The sequence below is a fragment of the Marmota marmota genome, unplaced genomic scaffold (assembly GCF_001458135.2).
Source record: "Marmota marmota marmota unplaced genomic scaffold, marMar, whole genome shotgun sequence".
Classification (NCBI taxonomy): Eukaryota; Metazoa; Chordata; class Mammalia; order Rodentia; family Sciuridae; genus Marmota; species Marmota marmota.
Genome location: NW_026000101.1, coordinates 20,381,092 through 20,398,267, shown reverse-complemented (window position 1 = coordinate 20,398,267; position 17,176 = coordinate 20,381,092). Strand labels below are relative to the sequence as shown.

The following is a 17,176-nucleotide window of genomic DNA, read 5'->3' as shown; positions in this document are numbered from 1 at the left end:
ACTCAAAATCCTAAATACCCAAAAAACAAATAACCCAATTAATAAATGGGCTAAGGAGCTGAACAGACACTAGACAGAAGAAGAAATACAATTGATCACCAAATATATGAAAAAAATGTTCATCATCTCTAGCAATTAGAGAAACGCAAATCAAAACTACCTTAAGATTTCATCTCACTCCAGTTAGAATGGCAATCATCGAGAATACAGACAACAATATATGTTGGTGAGAATGTCAGGAAAAAGGTACTCTCATACATTGCTGATGGGACTGCAAATTGGTGTAACCACTACTGAAAGCAGTATGGAGATTCCTTAGAAAAACTCAGAATAGAACCACCATTTGACCCAGCTATCCCACTCCTCAGTCTATACTCATAGGACTTACAATCAGCAACCACATCAAAGTTTATAGCAGCTCAATTCACAATAGCTAAAGTATGGAACCAACCTAGGTGTCCTTCAATAGATGAATGGACAAATAAAATGTGGCATAAATATTTTCAATTGACTATTACTCAGCCTTAAAGAAGAATGAAAGTATGGCATTTGCAGGTAAATAGATGGAGTTGGAGAATATCATGCTCAGCAAAATAAGCCAATCCCAAAAATCCAATGGCCAAATGTTTTCTCTAACATGCCAATGCTAATTCATGGTTAGAACAGGGGTCACTAGGGAAGAATAGAATTACCTTAGATTGGGTAGATGGGAGTGAAGAGAGGAGAGTGAAGGGGATATAAGTATAGCAAGGATAGTAGATTGAGACAGACATTATTACCTTATGTAGATATATGACTACAATGTGATTTTACAACATGTACAATCAGAAAAATGAGAAATTGTATCCCACATATGCATGATATATCAAAGTGAATAAATGCATTATATTTTCATGTATAACTAATTTCAAAAAAATTAAAAAATTTAAAAAAGAATGAATGTAAAATGATTCTCTTCTTTTCTGTTGTTTACCTGTGAGTAAGTTGATACCTTTGTGGAAATCATAGCCTTGGAATTCTATTTTTGTTGTTTCTCTGAATTTCTTGATACTCCTTTACTGATAACCAATTCATATGTGTTGAAAGGGAATCTGCTTCTCTTTGTTTTCCTTAGCTAGTTAAAAACCAGGGTTCCCAGACCCAATGTTTAGGTTTCTAATGTAGGTCTTTGTCATAAACTATATGTTCAGTTTAATCCCATATGTCACTGTTTTCATTAAAATGAAAATTTAAGCCAAAGGAATAAACATGGCATAAACTGTCATATGATTGTTTTAAACATTATATCAACATAGACTGAAGAAAATACAATACTCACATAGTAAACTATGTTTCTACCAGGAGCAAAGCATAAAAATACATGAGGCAAAGACTGGAAGAAGAAGAAAGAAAACCCCCTACTTAGTTGAGTATTAAGATATCACTCTTTCAGCGAAGGGGCTGGGATTGTAATTCAGTGGTGGAGCTCTTGATTAGCATGTGTGAGGCCCTGGGTTCACTTCTCAGCACCACATATAAATAAATAAATAAATAAAGTAAAGGTCCATCGACAACTAAAAAAAAATATTTTAAAAAGATCAGACCTGAAGAATATTATCAACGAGCTTATTTTAATTATCTTTTATTGAACACTTTATCCAAAAAGAGAAGAATACACATACTTTTCAAGCTCACATTGAACATTCACCAAGATGGACTACATCCTGTGCAATAAAATGCATCTTAACAAGTTAAAAGAATGGAAATTAAACATGGTATGTTCTCATATCACAATAGATTAAACTATATATCGGTAGCAGAAAGATTGTTGAAAAATTCCAAGGTATTTTTATATTAATAACCTTAAAATATTTTATTTTTTGCTTTAAAATAGAATATGAATAAAAGAAGAAGAACTAAGAGAAATTTAAAAAAATATTTTCAGCATAGTTAACATGAAAATACAGCTTATCATAACCTGTGGGTTGTAGTAAAAATAGTGAATAGAGGGAAATGTATAGCATTAAGGACTTATGTTGGAAAACAAGATCTTAAATCAATAATCTGATGGTCTACTTTATGACAATAAAGAAGAGTGATATAAGCTTAAAGCATGTATAAAATAAAGAACAATAAAAATAGAGAAAAAGTTAAAAAAATTAAATACAAAAATCAATAGAATTTATGGAACAGAAAGTGGTCCTTTGAAGAAATAAATTGTTAAAATTATAGCTAATCAAGAAAAGAGAAAATCTGGAAATTTCCAATATCAGAAATGCAAGAGGAAAGTACTGTGAACAGAAAATTATGATAACAAATCTACACTAGAAAATCTGATAATTTAGATAAAATAAATCAATTCCTTCCAAAACAAAAGTTACCAAAATATGCATGAGGAAATTTATTGTGGAAGTAGAATCCACAAGTAATAACATTAAAACAGTATATTTGATTTTAGTTAATAAGATTTTTAAAATATGTTTAATGAAAGTATTAGATATAACAGTTTCAGTAAACCTAAATCATCTGACTTTATAAATTTGATATTAACTGCCTGATTCAACAGTGACCACTAAATACCTTAATAAAGTAAAACATTTAACATGAGATTACTTTTTTTATCTAGTAGAAGTTAACATGATTATAAATATATTCATTTGTGTTTATTACAAGGTGTACATTTTTCCTATAAATTACCTTGTAATTAATTGGTTGGCATTTTTTTTTTGCAGCAGCAGCAGCATGTGCCTTTAATTTGCTAAAATAAAATAGTGTTTCTTAATCATAATAAATCTGTGTTTGACTAATGTGCTTCAGATTGTTTTGAAACTACAAATGTCAGAGTGAGACAGAAATACTGAAAGTAATATTTTCAGAAAAGATCAACAATAGTATATGTTAAGATCTACCTGTTTTTTTGACAATTAAATATATATGCATCAACAAACTCACTATCTCATAGAAACTGGAATGCTGTCTTTGATAATATTTAATTGTCACAATTCTGAAAAAAGGCATAATTATTTCAGAGATGAGAAAACTGATGTTCACAAGGATTAAATAACTTTCTCCAGGCCAGTCAGAAAGTAATTAAGAAAATTAACATCAGAATTTATTTCTAGAAAGAAAAAAGCTATTGTATATTTTTGCTGTCTTTTAAATAATTCTATTGACAGTAATATTTTAATATCTTATTCCTCTTACATGGATAGTTGCTAACCTATAAATAAATATTTGAACCAAAATATTTGTAAAGCCAATGAATTTCTGGCATAATTTTCAGATTTGAGTTTTAGTTCAATACCCTAATAATTTTTGCAATAATTTCAAAGCAGTTCTTTTAGATATACCAAAACGTATTAAATAGAATGCTGTTGCAGTTACCAAAGTTTCAAGTTTTTAATGGCTTTAAATGGTAATTTTATATGATTTTATAAATAGACATTTGGGCAAGTTTATAGTAGTTTCATTTATTATAAATGAAAACTATTTCTGTTTTCAACTAAATATAAGTAGGATAGGTAACTATTTACTAAGGGGAAAAATGTCATTTTCTGTCATCACCATAACAATGTTGAAAAATATTGCTCCCTCCTTTGTATTGAGCTGAAGTAATCAATAAGAACCACTTGCCACACATGACTATTGAACACTTAGAACGTAGCAAGTCTGACTGGAAATGGGTGATATAATATAAAATGGAAAAGGGTGATATAATATAAAATATACAGCAGATCTTTAATACATAGAATGGAAATAAAGTATCATTAATTTTTACATTGCTGATGGAACCAGAATTTTAGCCTCTGCTGCTGCAATGTTGCAGCAGACCCTCACCACCTGACAGTGATTTATTTTATTAGTTTCTTGTCTTGTTAATTCAGAGAATGAAATTCACAGACAATGGAAGTCGAGAAAGAAAGAAGTAGGATTTATTTAAGTGAGAAGAAAAAGAAAAAAAAAAAAAAACAGAGAGTTCACTGGGCAAGAAAAGACCTCAGAGCAGGTTGCCACTTAAGAGCACTAGTCTAGGGGCTTATATAGCCACTGGGTAGGGGAATTGATCAGTATCTAGCAAATCAAGTAATTGAAAAATGCCAAGGTTATTGGTAAAACCTATGCTAAACAAATATGAGAAAAGTCTCAAGGCTCTTAGTTCAGCCAGCAACAGTCTGATCGGTTAACCCTGTAGTCTGTATTCAGGTCTGCCCTGCCTCAATTTTTCCACTGCTCTTATATTTATATTTATGTTTACTGATCATATAGTATATTATATTGATCAATATTAGTATGCAATAAGAAGTTTGAAATGTAAAACCTAAGGCACAGAGATATTAACTTGCCAAAGGCTATACAGAGTCATATATCCTATCAGATTATGTTAATATTAACATACACAAATATTATTGATTGTTATATTAACATATAAATATTACCAACTATAATTTAGGTTTTACACAACATTTTAGGATACAGACCCTCATAATGCAAAATTGATAAAAGAATAAAATTGTTTGAGTGTGTGTGGGTGTGTGTGTTTGTCTTCACATTTGATAATCATATAAAAGAATCACATACTATGTTCAATTTTGCACATTATACATGTATTGTTTACATTATATTGTTTAATTATCACATCAAACCCTTAAAGGAGGTACTATTATTTAAAAAGAGAAACAGGATTTATTCTGACCTCTTTCTTGTGAGACTTCTTTCTGAGACTGTCAATGTCTCTCAATGATATTAATTATTGCTTAAAGGAATATCTATCTATCTTATAACTTGAAAAATGCATCAAGTTACCACCCAACAATTACTTGTTGAATTATGTGTTCCGGGTATCATGCACATCATGTTCCTTGAAAGACAGTGATGAAGAAGACACTTAAGAATCTGCCTCTATCATATCTCAGTGACTATTTTCATTGAAATAGGATTGTGAAAGGGAATGAAGAATAAATCATTCTCTTTCCTTGGATCCCTTTTGAGAGGTCTCAGAAGAAAAACAGTCTTCAATATTTGGGAGGTGGATATGGCTATAGTATGGTATATTCATATACAAGTATGCCACAATAAAATCCATTATTTTATAAAATTAATATACACTAATAAAAACAAATAAATAAGGCTAATAATCTTCTCTGTTCCTTATATCTGGCATGCCATACACATTTAAAAGAAAACAGAATGCACAAACTACTTATTATGAGTTACCAATTTAATCTGAACAGTAGTTCTAGATGAGTGAACCACAAAGGCTTATTACCTTGTGTCAACTCATGACATTTGAGTAGTATAAGAAGTTTTCTGATATCTAATTTATCTGTATATTAGAAAGAGAATGACAATTACATCAGATATTAAAATTCTGCATAGGACACCTGGTTTCTCCCATCACAATTTTTATTAATTCACAATCTAATTATGCTGTTAAAAACTAATACTCAGCCTTGAAATTTTTAGTAGTACTGCTTATAGGTCTAATTAAAATAGAATTCCTCATTTATATGTGTGGCTGGCATGCAGCCATTAATCTGTATAATTTAGTTAAAAAAAAAAAAACATCCTCTCTTGTGGGAAGATTCTAGTAGCTCTTTTAAATCATATGAAAAATATTGATATTGGTATTTATGTTTAATTGTATGATTGTTAACTCAGATGAACTACATTACCTGTTCTCATATAATATCTCTGTTTAATGTAGATTTGAGGAGGAAAAACCAGAACACTACATTTTCTCCAAGCCAGGATGTTATTTTTTACTTTCAAAATGAAGGTCATGATATCCTGGGGCTACTAATTCATCTTCCATCAAGGAAAGTCAAGTATATTTTTCTAACCATTGAATATATTGAATTAGTAAAGTTCATAGCATCAACAAAGATAGTTAATTCAATCATGACCACGGAGACTACTGCAAAGATTAATAATGCATCCTTTATTTCCTAAGAGCTAGTGCTAGATATGTAAAGAAGTTGCACCAGAAAGTTTTATCTACACATGCATATTCCAATCATGAACAGGTGGAAGAGAACTAAAAAGCAACACCATGTTTTATAAATCTCATTTCAACAAAATGAATTGAAAATGACCTGAGAGAATAAGAACATAGTGGCATAAAATGAACAGACTAGTATGAATAGCCACAAACTTTGATATTATTAAACCAAATGTGATTCTTTTTTAGAGTGCTTTTATTTCATAAAAAAGAATCTGTTTTATTTAGTAAAATGAAGGCTTCTTTGGTGTTTTTTTTTAAAAAATTCAATTTGCCATTAATATTGATCCCATTTACTAGCTGCCCCTAAAACCATATGGATAAATGTCAGAGGATTTGAAATTGAATTGCATCATTTTGCAAAGTGCACATAGTTCAAAGCAAATTCTTTTCAAACCCTTCACTAGCTCCTTGAAGTTCTTTCCAATTCGTTTACCTAGAAACTTCAATGCTTTCTGATAGCTGACCCCTTTTACATCAATTTTATATCGCAAAAATTATGTATCGCCTCATATCAGTCAAACATCTTTCACATTCCATTCCTATTTGTATCACTCTTAGGCTCCACACTTCAGAACAATATTTCATTCTCACCCTCACAAATCAAAGATGACTCCTTATAGGTCAGCTCGACCTTCCTTTCATCTTTCAACTCTTCCTCTTCTACAGGAAGAACAGAGGAACTACTGGTCTCCTATTCTACAAGTACTACTGCTGCATGTGCATAGAATTCCACAAACTGAAGGCAGATAACAATGTTTGATGTAGATATTTGTCAAAATATTCAAAATGTGTATATATATGTGTGTGTGCATATATATGTATTATATATATTAAGTATATATGTATATGTATATATATATATATATTTATAAGTATATATACTTAAGGATTATATATACATACATATGTATATATAAGGACTTGGTTTATGTGTTATTACTGGTCAATAGCAAGGAAAAATTTTTCCTCTGACCATAGACACTGACCCTAAGTCAAAGTATTTGTGTTACAAGAAGATGAGGTGACGATGATGTTTGATTCAAATAAAATTAATCACTATCATTGGTAAAAATAAACATACATTACAGAGATATGAGGCAGGAAGAGGACTTATAACACATCTATTACTCTCATCTGTTGTTTCAGTTTCTTCTGTGACATCCGGCAGCTAGAGGTTCCAAATCTGCTTGAATATCTCCATAGAAAATGAAATTTATACCTCCTTCAAGATTCCATTTTAGAAAACAATTGTTACAAAATTCCTGATGATTTATGGTCCCACACCTACCTATAGCTGAAAAGGAACCTCAGCTTTTTCATTAATTTCTTTATCTAAAAAAGTATATAAATAGGTAGCAAAATACTTTACCTCGTAGTAAGTTTATTATGCAAATCTTCCATATATGATAGAGAATTGAAAAAAAAGAAATTTTGAGATGTACCTCTCCACAGAAAATGGGGTCACCATAAATTTAGACACTATTCAATTTCAGGTAAGAAGAACACAAGAGGTGGGAGAAAAATAATAATGTTGATATAATGTCTAGCTCTATTTTGAAAATTGTCATCCATTTTCAAAGTAAAAGGGGAAAGCTCTGGCAAGCCTGCATGCATACTGGGATGTGGAGAAGTGGAATCATTGTGCTTTCTTAAAACTCTTGTTACTATAGGAGCATATACTCAAAAGAAAGTCCTAAAATAGTAACTGTGTCAGAAAGAAGAGTTTAAAATGCTGTCCTACCAGAAGATTAGGAGTCAGGGTAAAGGGGCTTCCATGCCCCCAGTTTGGAATGAATTTTAGCATCAAAAATGGAATAATGAAAACTCTGGATTATTGCACATTGAAAAAATATAGTAAGTGATAGTGATAAAATAACATTGAAAAATGAGAAGGAAAAAGAGTGAAATGCTTTACAGAAGAATGCCAACTAATGCAAATGAGCAATAGCACTAGAAAAAGAAACATCATTCTCAAACATTCCATTCTGAAAACTAAAATGAATCTTAAAACCCTTGGAAGATTATTAGGGAAACTGTTCTCCAAAAAACATCCCACAGATTACTTACTAACTACAAAGGAAAAGTAGTAATTTCCAAAGGAGATTCAGCACCTTAATCATATCCCCAGATTTAGCATCATCAGTAGCAGATTTATGTAACACCATGTGCCTCCTAATGAAATGCAATAAGAAACACAACAGCATTTATGTGGTATTCCTGTCAAAGCCTTTAAACTTAATCTGTGAGAAGAACTACAAAAAAAGACAAGAATAAGTGACATTCTCCAAGCCAACTAAGCTTGACATAAAAAGCAGTTACACAAAAGGCCTAGAATATAAAATAAATATCCATATACCCATATGATAAGTGATTGAGCAAAATACATAAAATAGAACAAACAAATCTCCCATGCAGAATTCCAAAGAATTTATGTAAAAGTATTCTATTCTAAAGAAGGAGGAGCCTAACTCCTTCTTATGTAGTATAATTTTTCACATACCATCTTCTTTCTAGAGAGTCAAATAGGAAAAGGGGTAAAAATGTAATTTTCGAGGGGAACAGTGATGAGTCCTCCTTCTTCTAGACAATCAAAGTATATATAAAAATGGCAATCATGTTAACATGTTAACCTTGTTATGGGCTGAATTATTCCCCTAAAATTCATATTTTGAAACCCTAAACCCCAGCAGCTCAGATCTTGATTTTTAATATGAGATAGGGTCATTAAACAGGTTATTCAATTGAAGAGTGGAACTTGATGTACTCTATCAGGTGCTAGACAAAATGTGGACACATGAAAGAACATAAAAATGTGCATACAAAGAGGAACCACCAGGTATAGACAAGAAAAGAAGATGGTCACCTGTGTAGCACGAAAAGAGATCTCAGAGAAAGAAATCCACATGCTTACACCTTTATCTTGGACTGCTAGCCACCAGAGCTCTCAAAATAAATTTCTATTGTTCAAATCACCACTCTATAGTATTTTGTTATTGCAGCTCTAACAAAATTACATGAAATCCATGCTATGGTGTGATGAAGATAACATTTTTGCCTTTGTGGTCTTCCTCCAAAAGTTCATGATCACAGTTACATTATAAGAAAAAAATAAAGCAATTTCCCAAGGAAAAGTCCAAAAATACCTGACCAGTAATTCTCAAAACTGTCAAAGTCATCAAATAAAGGAAATCTAAGAATCTCCCACAGCCAGTCAATAATATCCTTGATGGAATTCTAGAAAAGAAAAAAATAATAATAAAATAAACAGTAGGTATAAAAAAAAAAAACTAAGGAAGTGGGGCATTGTTGCACTAGCCTTTAATCCCAGCACTCAGGAGGCTGAGGAAGGAATCTAGCAAGTTCAAAGTCAGGCTCAGCAATTCAGTGAGGCCCTAAGCAACTTAGTGAGACCCTGTCTCCAAGTAAAAAACAAAAAATGTTAGGGATGTGGTTCAGTGGTTAAATGTCCCTGGGTTCAATCCCTGGTACCAAAAAAAGAAAAAAAAAAACCCTAAGGAAATCTGAAGAAAATGAGAACATTATTTAATAATAATGTATCATGATTTGTAACAAAAATACTATGATTATGTAAGATGTTAAAAATAGGGAAAATACATGTAGGGTATTTGGGAACTGTGTACTATCTATGCATTTTTTTTGGTCTAAAACTGCTTTAAAATAAAAACCTTATTTTTAAAAAGAAGGTGTAGATTTGAACTAGATTAAAGAGTCTGAGCAGAAGCAATAGCCAAATGCAATGAAATGAGGTGCAATCAGACCATAAACTGAAAACAAAGCTCTAGGAGACACTGGTTTTAAATTTTAAAAATAAAGTTTAAATATAATGTGCATAGCAAATGGTATTTTATAATGTCATGTTAGGTTATATGAAGGTTATATAAAGATGTGATTATATAGAATATTTCTACTAGGAGATGCACATGAAGTAGTTAGGGCAAAAATGACATGATGTTTCTAAGTTATCAAATTATCAAAATGTTTGAAGGTAGTTTTAAAAACTGCATATATACGTGTGTGCACGTGCGCACAAGCAATTTTACATGCATAGAAACATGTAAATAACTGCTAAATCAAAGAGGTGGAGGATAAGTTGGTGTTTTTGAAAACTCTAAAAAAATTGGTGTTGTCTCTTAGCTCTACCATAGATTGTAAAGTTTAGGAAGTCTTTAAAAAATAAATAATTAAGTTAAACAAGTTGTCTCTAAAAATTGAGAATTCTTTCGCATTTTGTTATCTTTAAAAGATGATGTTGTTGATGTCTAAGCAAGGGTTGGCACTGCAGGAAGACATTATTTTACTTTATACTTCCACTTCTCCTGCTGTTACTGCAACCTGAATCCTGCTAGATGTCTGTAATCCTGGGTATGCTAGGAAGAAGTGGTACTTTGAAAGAATTGATTTTCCCTCCCTCATTGACTTAAAAGAACTCTCTGAATAAGGGATTGGAATATCTACTCTTGGGCATGGGGAACTAAAAATGTGGCAAACTACAATGTCATTCTGGGCCATGGGCTGGAAATGGTTATTATCTCTTTTGAACACCTCATATGTAGTAGAAATAGTATGAAAATCACCATTTTTTTTGTATTACAAATCATTTTTAAATTTTATTTATTTTTTATTATTTCTTACATATATGACAACAGTGGAGTGCATTACATTCATAATTTTTTTACATTACAATTCTTAATACACCTTTATACCACAATTTATCAAATCTCTGTTTGTATATATGGTATGTTGACACCAAATTCACAATATATGACAATAGTGGAGTGCATTGCATTCATAATTTTTTTACATTACAATTCTTAATACACCTTTATACCACAATTTATCAAATCTCTGTTTGTATATATGGTATGTTGACACCAAATTCACATCTTCATACATGAATAACACCCATTTTTAAGTAACAATATTTATCACTTTTGTAATAACTTGCCCCATTACTTCATTTATTTTATAGACCCTATCAATGTTTATTTTAATTACCCTAAAGGTATGTTAATTTTAAAAACATTAGACTCTCAAAGAAAAAGTGAAATAGAAACCTTAAATTATCTGAAACTTTACCAGAGACAAAAGTTTGAAAAATTCTGTAGAATTACTTTTTAGTGCTTTTAGAAATTTTCATTAAAAAATGTGTAATTATTTTGAAAACAGCACTGGGAAGATATTTAGTTCGTTTGCTTACAAATACTCAGTACTCTGTAAATATATGTAGTGAATACTGTTTTATACTGGAAGTTTCACTTGATTTATGAATATATTGTTACCATATTTTCAGGTCAGCAAATATATTTAAAAATCAGTTTTAATGACTGTGTTGCATGGAAGTTTCTTATTCATTTGTTTATCATTTTCTTGTACTAAGTTATCATAATCCTATTCCTGCAGTTAAAATGTACTAAAGGATTTCCAAAATAACCACCACTATTAGGTGAATAAGCAATAATCAAAATATGACATGTTTAGACTGACTTCTTAAAGTTAATTCTATCTCCCTATACAAATCTTAATAGAGACAAATTCAATTTGCTTAGAAGTTATTGCTTAACCTCTAAGGAATGAATGCCTGTCATGTTAAAACCAAATCTAACATTGAAGCAAAATACGCCAGCTTTCTTAATTGGCATATCATACCTAAAGGGGGACAGATAGCAAAATACCATGTCCTTGAATGACCTTTCTCTGCTTCCACAAAATTAGTCAAGTTAAGGAAACAATGAGAGTAAACCTGGGCCAGAAAGTCCACACAAATACTATTTTGAAGGACATGGGCTTTCTCTTGTGCATACTGGGCACTAAGGCAAGTTTACCCTTCTCTGAGTAGGGTTGGGTGTAGAACAGAGGGCACTGTGGAAAGAATTTGTGTCACACCTTGAGGGAGATGAGACACTTCATTGAAGTATCTGTCAGCCTGTTGCCACTGAACTCTGAGCAATCTCTGATCTCTTGTGATCGGTCCTCAATTAACCGGAAGTCTCCCGTGGTACTTTCTAGGTACTTTCTTTGGCCTCTCTGCAACCTACCCCACCACCAGGGCGCAACTGGGCGGTGGTTGCAGCAGTTGCATTTCCAGGTCCAAACTTAAAGCCTCTTCAGTACCCTCCGCCCTACCAAGTCTTCACTTAGCCTGGGTATTTGTTAGGTTTCCTTTTCAATTTCCTTATTACAGATACATTACAGAGTTTCTCTACAGCTTATGAAGTAAGTGTTTTTAAATTTCTGCATAACAACATTTAAGGATCTCCACTGGTAGAAGATTCTTAAATCTTTGTTCTCGATATATTTTGCTTTTAGAGTTTTCTATAAAGGAATGATGTTTTCTTGTTGTAGCATTTAACTCTCTTGACCTTTTAAGCAACCAAAGTCATTCAGATTTCTTGACATACGAATTGTTGTTTTTATTTTTTAGCTCATTTGACAGCTTGCTATGTGTTTCATTGGTATATTTAGACACTTCTCTTGACCTTTTTTCTCAACCTATTTGTATTTTTTTCAGAATTTCCTTTTGCACCTCCTTTCCAAGTACTTTTCCCCCCTGAAGGATATAAATATTATATGTAACAAAGACTGGTGAGATGGTATACCCCCATTTTATCCAAGGTTCTTTTAGCTGTTTTCTCTTATCAGCCCAGTATTATCTTTTGAGTACTTGATTTCATGGGACAATGCAGAGTGTGATGAAACTAGCATATCTACTGCACGTAGTCAGGCCTCTACCTTCCCTGTCTCTGTTTTTTAAACACTCAGTATACACAATTTGATTTTAATGTACATTTCCAATAATAAACTATTCCAAACCTACTTGTACTTCCAAAAAATTATTTCTGAATGCTTATCACCTATACATAATTGGGTAGTTTATGTGTTCTATATCCTTTAAATTCATTGTGCATAATAGGGTCAAATAATAATACCTGCCTCACAGGGATATTTAAAAAACTGCATACAAAATGCTCAAAAGAGTGTTTGGCTCACAGGCCTTTCAATAGTTATTACCTACTGTTGTCTTTTTTATGAATGTACTGCATTGCCTGAAAGGTCTTTGAATGTTTTAGCCTTTGCATATTTCTCCCTCTAGTGACATTCAAACAGGTATGGATTATTATTTCATAGGGTTTTTAATTTGCTTCTTCCTATTGATTAATCATGTTCAAAATTTTTTAAATGTATCTGTTCATCATTTGTATACTTATTTAGAAAATATGTCTACTCAAGTGTATGACCTATTTTTAATTAAATTGTTTTCTTTCCAATATAGTTGTTTAAGTTTCTTATATATTTTGGATATTAATCTCTTAATGGCTTTGTGGGGAAAATTAAAAAGAAAGAAAATGGTGATCTCATCAAAAAATTATGACTGAAAATATTTTATCCCATTCCATAAGTTGTCTCTTCATTCGGTTCTTTTGTTGCCCCAAAGCTTTCTATTTTGCTGTAATTTAATTTGTCTGTTTTTATTATGCTGCATGTGCTTTCAGGGTTAAATCTAAAATATTTTTACCCTGGCCATTGTTACATAAATTTTGCCCAATGTTTTCTTCTAGTAGTTTTTCACTGTTAGTTCTTATGTTAAAATCCTAACATCATTTTATAACCAGAAGTACATACAGATATACTTGTCTGTATATTATTTTAAAAAAATAGACATTGTAAAGGCAAAAATAAACATTCAGAATTTTTAAACAGGGAGCCAGTATTTAATACATTCATGAAATTAAAAAGATTAAAAAAACATTTGCACTTCAAAGAACACTTTTATTTAAAAAATGAAAAGACATAATGAAACATGGGAGAAAATGCTTTTATATCCTGTATCTGATAAAGGACTGTATTAAAAACTCGTAATTTTATAACTCAATTTCTGAAGATAAATGGCCTATTTTAAATATGAGCGTAAGTTTTGAATAGACATTTCAGTAAAGATATTTAAATCATCCAATTAGCATAGGAAAAGATGCTCAGTTTCATAATTAGGAAAATGCAAACTAAAACAATGCTACACTACATCATACGCAATAGAATGGATCTAACAAAAAAGACACCAGTATCTACGGGTGAGGTGTGGAAAAATTCAGTCTTCCTACATTACAAGAAGGAAAAGAAAATGAAGTAATGCCTTTATAAAACAGTTCAGAACTTTCTTTCAAACTTAACTGTAAATTTAGCACATGGTTCAGAAATATCACTCCTAAAAATCTACCCAAGAGAACTGAAAACACAGGCCCATACAAATTTATATATGATGGTGACAACACCTCAATTCATTCTTACAACAAACTTGAATTAAAAAAAAAACAAATATCTTTCAATCTGTGAATGAATAATAATCCAAACAGTGAAATACTATTCAGAAATAAGAAGGAGGATAACACTGACTCTTGCCACGCCGATGACCCTCAGCAACATTATGCTATGAAAAATTATCTAGGTACAAAAGCATCTTATGTAGCCAACAATTTAATTCATAGGAAACGTCCACAATAGAGACAGAAAGCAGATCAATGGTTGCCTGGAACTAGTTTTAAGAATGTGAGTAACTAAGAAAGATTCAAGGGATATTTTTAGAATAATGAAAATATATTAAAATTGAATTGGCTGTAATGGTTGTATAGCCTTGTAGTTTTACTAAAAATTAAATTGCACATTGAAGACAGCTAAATTTTATGGGATGTAATTCATATTTAAATAAAGCTGTTTTTGATAACTGAAACTTGTAGAAATGTCTTCCTCTTTCACTGGTCATTTCCAGAGTAGCCTGCTGATAACGGGTCCTCTCCATTTGCAAGTGAGTGTCCACTGACCACTTCTATATTCCTGTGCTCTTGGCATTGTAGACAAGCCTCTTTATTTACCCCTGCTATTCACTGCTGGTAAACCTGGGTTGCTTCTTGGTGGGATCTAGAGTTTTATATGGTTTTTAAATCATCCATTCATTTTGTGATTCATGGAAATTCCTTATCATGTAGCTTTATTAATATTTATAAAACTTGCTAGGCTAGTTGCCTTGTTTTTCTTAGGGGATTTAAAGGGAAGAATAATTTAAAGCCACATTATTATCATTATCCTTCCTATACAGAGATCTGAATTACACTTTTAAGTCATAAAGCAAGCAATGGTGACAAGAGACAATAAACATGATACTATATCGTAAACATGATACTACTACATACCAGTCATGTAGTGAAGAGATGGACAGTATTGCTAAGTGTCAAGTGAAGAAATCAGAAAATAGGTATAAAAATATTCACAACACTGCTTTACAATTCTTTTATAGATAATCAGAGGTACTTGCATAAAAGTATGTTAACTCTGTACTGGGACATACCTCAACTCGATAATTTTTATTCATTTTTAGTGTCCACGATAAGATGTACTGTTTTTCCCCAAATCCTTCCCTGATACACAAAGTCTGAATTAGATTGAATTGTATTTACAGTGTTTCTTAAAATTGTCAAATTTATGAGCAAGTGGTTGTTTACTTATCTCTTTGTTCCTCTAGACTGTGAGTAATTAGAAGCCAGTGGCTGTTTTAGTCTTATTTATCTTTTTAAACTCAGCAGCTTAACATATGTTTATTGAATTACTTAACCATCTAATTATTTCTTTATTACTGAGTCTCAATAAATGTAAGCCTCATCTTTCTTCATCTTAGCCATATTTTATATGATTTTTTAACTTTAACATAATTACAGTTCACATTTTGCCTTAAATTTTTATTTCAACGTTTAATTTTTGTTTTCCATCTTATAAATTTCTGTTTTCTTTCTTGCTTGAATATCCAAGACATATTGTCTATTTTTCTCTTGTGATATTTTATTCCATCTTGAATAATAGTTTGCTGTTTCTCTCTTCCTTGCTACTAAGTTTTAAACCATCTGTGGAAATAATTGAGGCTTTCTAAATTTTGTTTCCTTGCTAGATTTTGCATAGAATGAGGGTTCAATATGCACCTGATTAATCTAGAATAATTTAGCTTTATTGAGGCTATAACATGTGATAAGATAAGCATGTGTGAAACTTGGAGACACACTGTAGGTATGCTATCAATTGTTCCATCTGATTTACAGATGAAGGAAACCATTGGGTAACTATTAAAGTCCATCATCTTCCAATTATATAAATCAGAAATCTTATTATGAAACACATTCATCTAGGAAATTCTGATTTACTGTATTTATTTATTGGTGACACAGTGGTATCTAAGCTAAGTTCCATACTTTCAAAGAGCAGAGCATGGTTGTTAGAGTGACAAAAGTGAAGTATTTTATTATGAGGAAAAAATAAAATCATTTATACCTTTTCTCTTTGATGGGTAAACTCCTTTGAAGGTTTGCTTTGCACTCCCTAAGAAACTACCCAAGAGATTCCTTTATAAGTCATGTACTTACTGAGGCTTAGTAAAAAAATAACTTACTAAATACTGTGAAAATGACTGAGTGCCCTTATATTTCTTATCATAGGGCCTCATCTTGTATTCGTATGACGATCAGTCTTTTGTTTATTTTGCTTAGATATAATAAAAAAGAACTCATTTTTTTACTAAGTGAGGCAAAGAATTAAATAAATCAGATAGAGGTATGAATTATTGCTAAGGTATGGAATTAAAATCAGCCACCAAAATTTGAAGTTCAAAAGCCGAACAAAATCCATTTTAGTTACTCATTGATGTTGCTTTTGAAGTTATAACACCTTAGTTCACAATATTTTAAGAGTGTAACTTTAATTTTCACTACATCTCTTCCATTGCCATATCTAATACAGCATACTCTTCTAATTGTCCTGACTGCCAGATTTGCACAGAAAGTAGCCCAAAACCAATTCTCCTCACAGTAAAAGCTCACTTCCATAAATGCTACAGGTGATAGATTTAATCAATATTTTTAATTTAAACAAATTCACTCTGACACAGATTTGGCATTAGCCATTTCACAAACATTTAACCACCTATTAAACAAATCTAAAGAGAAATAAGTGTTGACATATAGCTCTTTCTTGTCCCATCTATTTGTTTCATTTTAATTGACCTCAATCTCTAAATCAATACAAGTCCAAGTCAGTTTTTAAATAATCTTATACATTGCTTTTGTCCTATCTACTTTTGTTTTGCACACTATTAAAATATTTTTTGCTATATTTAACTGCCATCCTCAGGTAAAATAACTT

The 17,176-nt window shown here is 31.3% G+C and overlaps 1 long non-coding RNA gene across 1 annotated transcript in view; it reads right to left on the bottom strand.

The window, feature by feature from the left end:
* Positions 1-263: 263 nt before the first annotated feature.
* LOC125610711 overlaps positions 264-17,176 on the bottom strand; it is a 489,175-nt gene continuing 472,262 nt past the window's right edge. Inside the window, exons 2-3 of the long non-coding RNA XR_007340712.1 lie at positions 6,654-6,660; positions 264-363 (exon numbers count right to left, since the gene is read on the bottom strand). This is a non-coding gene — a long non-coding RNA (uncharacterized LOC125610711). The remainder of the gene's footprint in view (positions 364-6,653; positions 6,661-17,176) is intronic.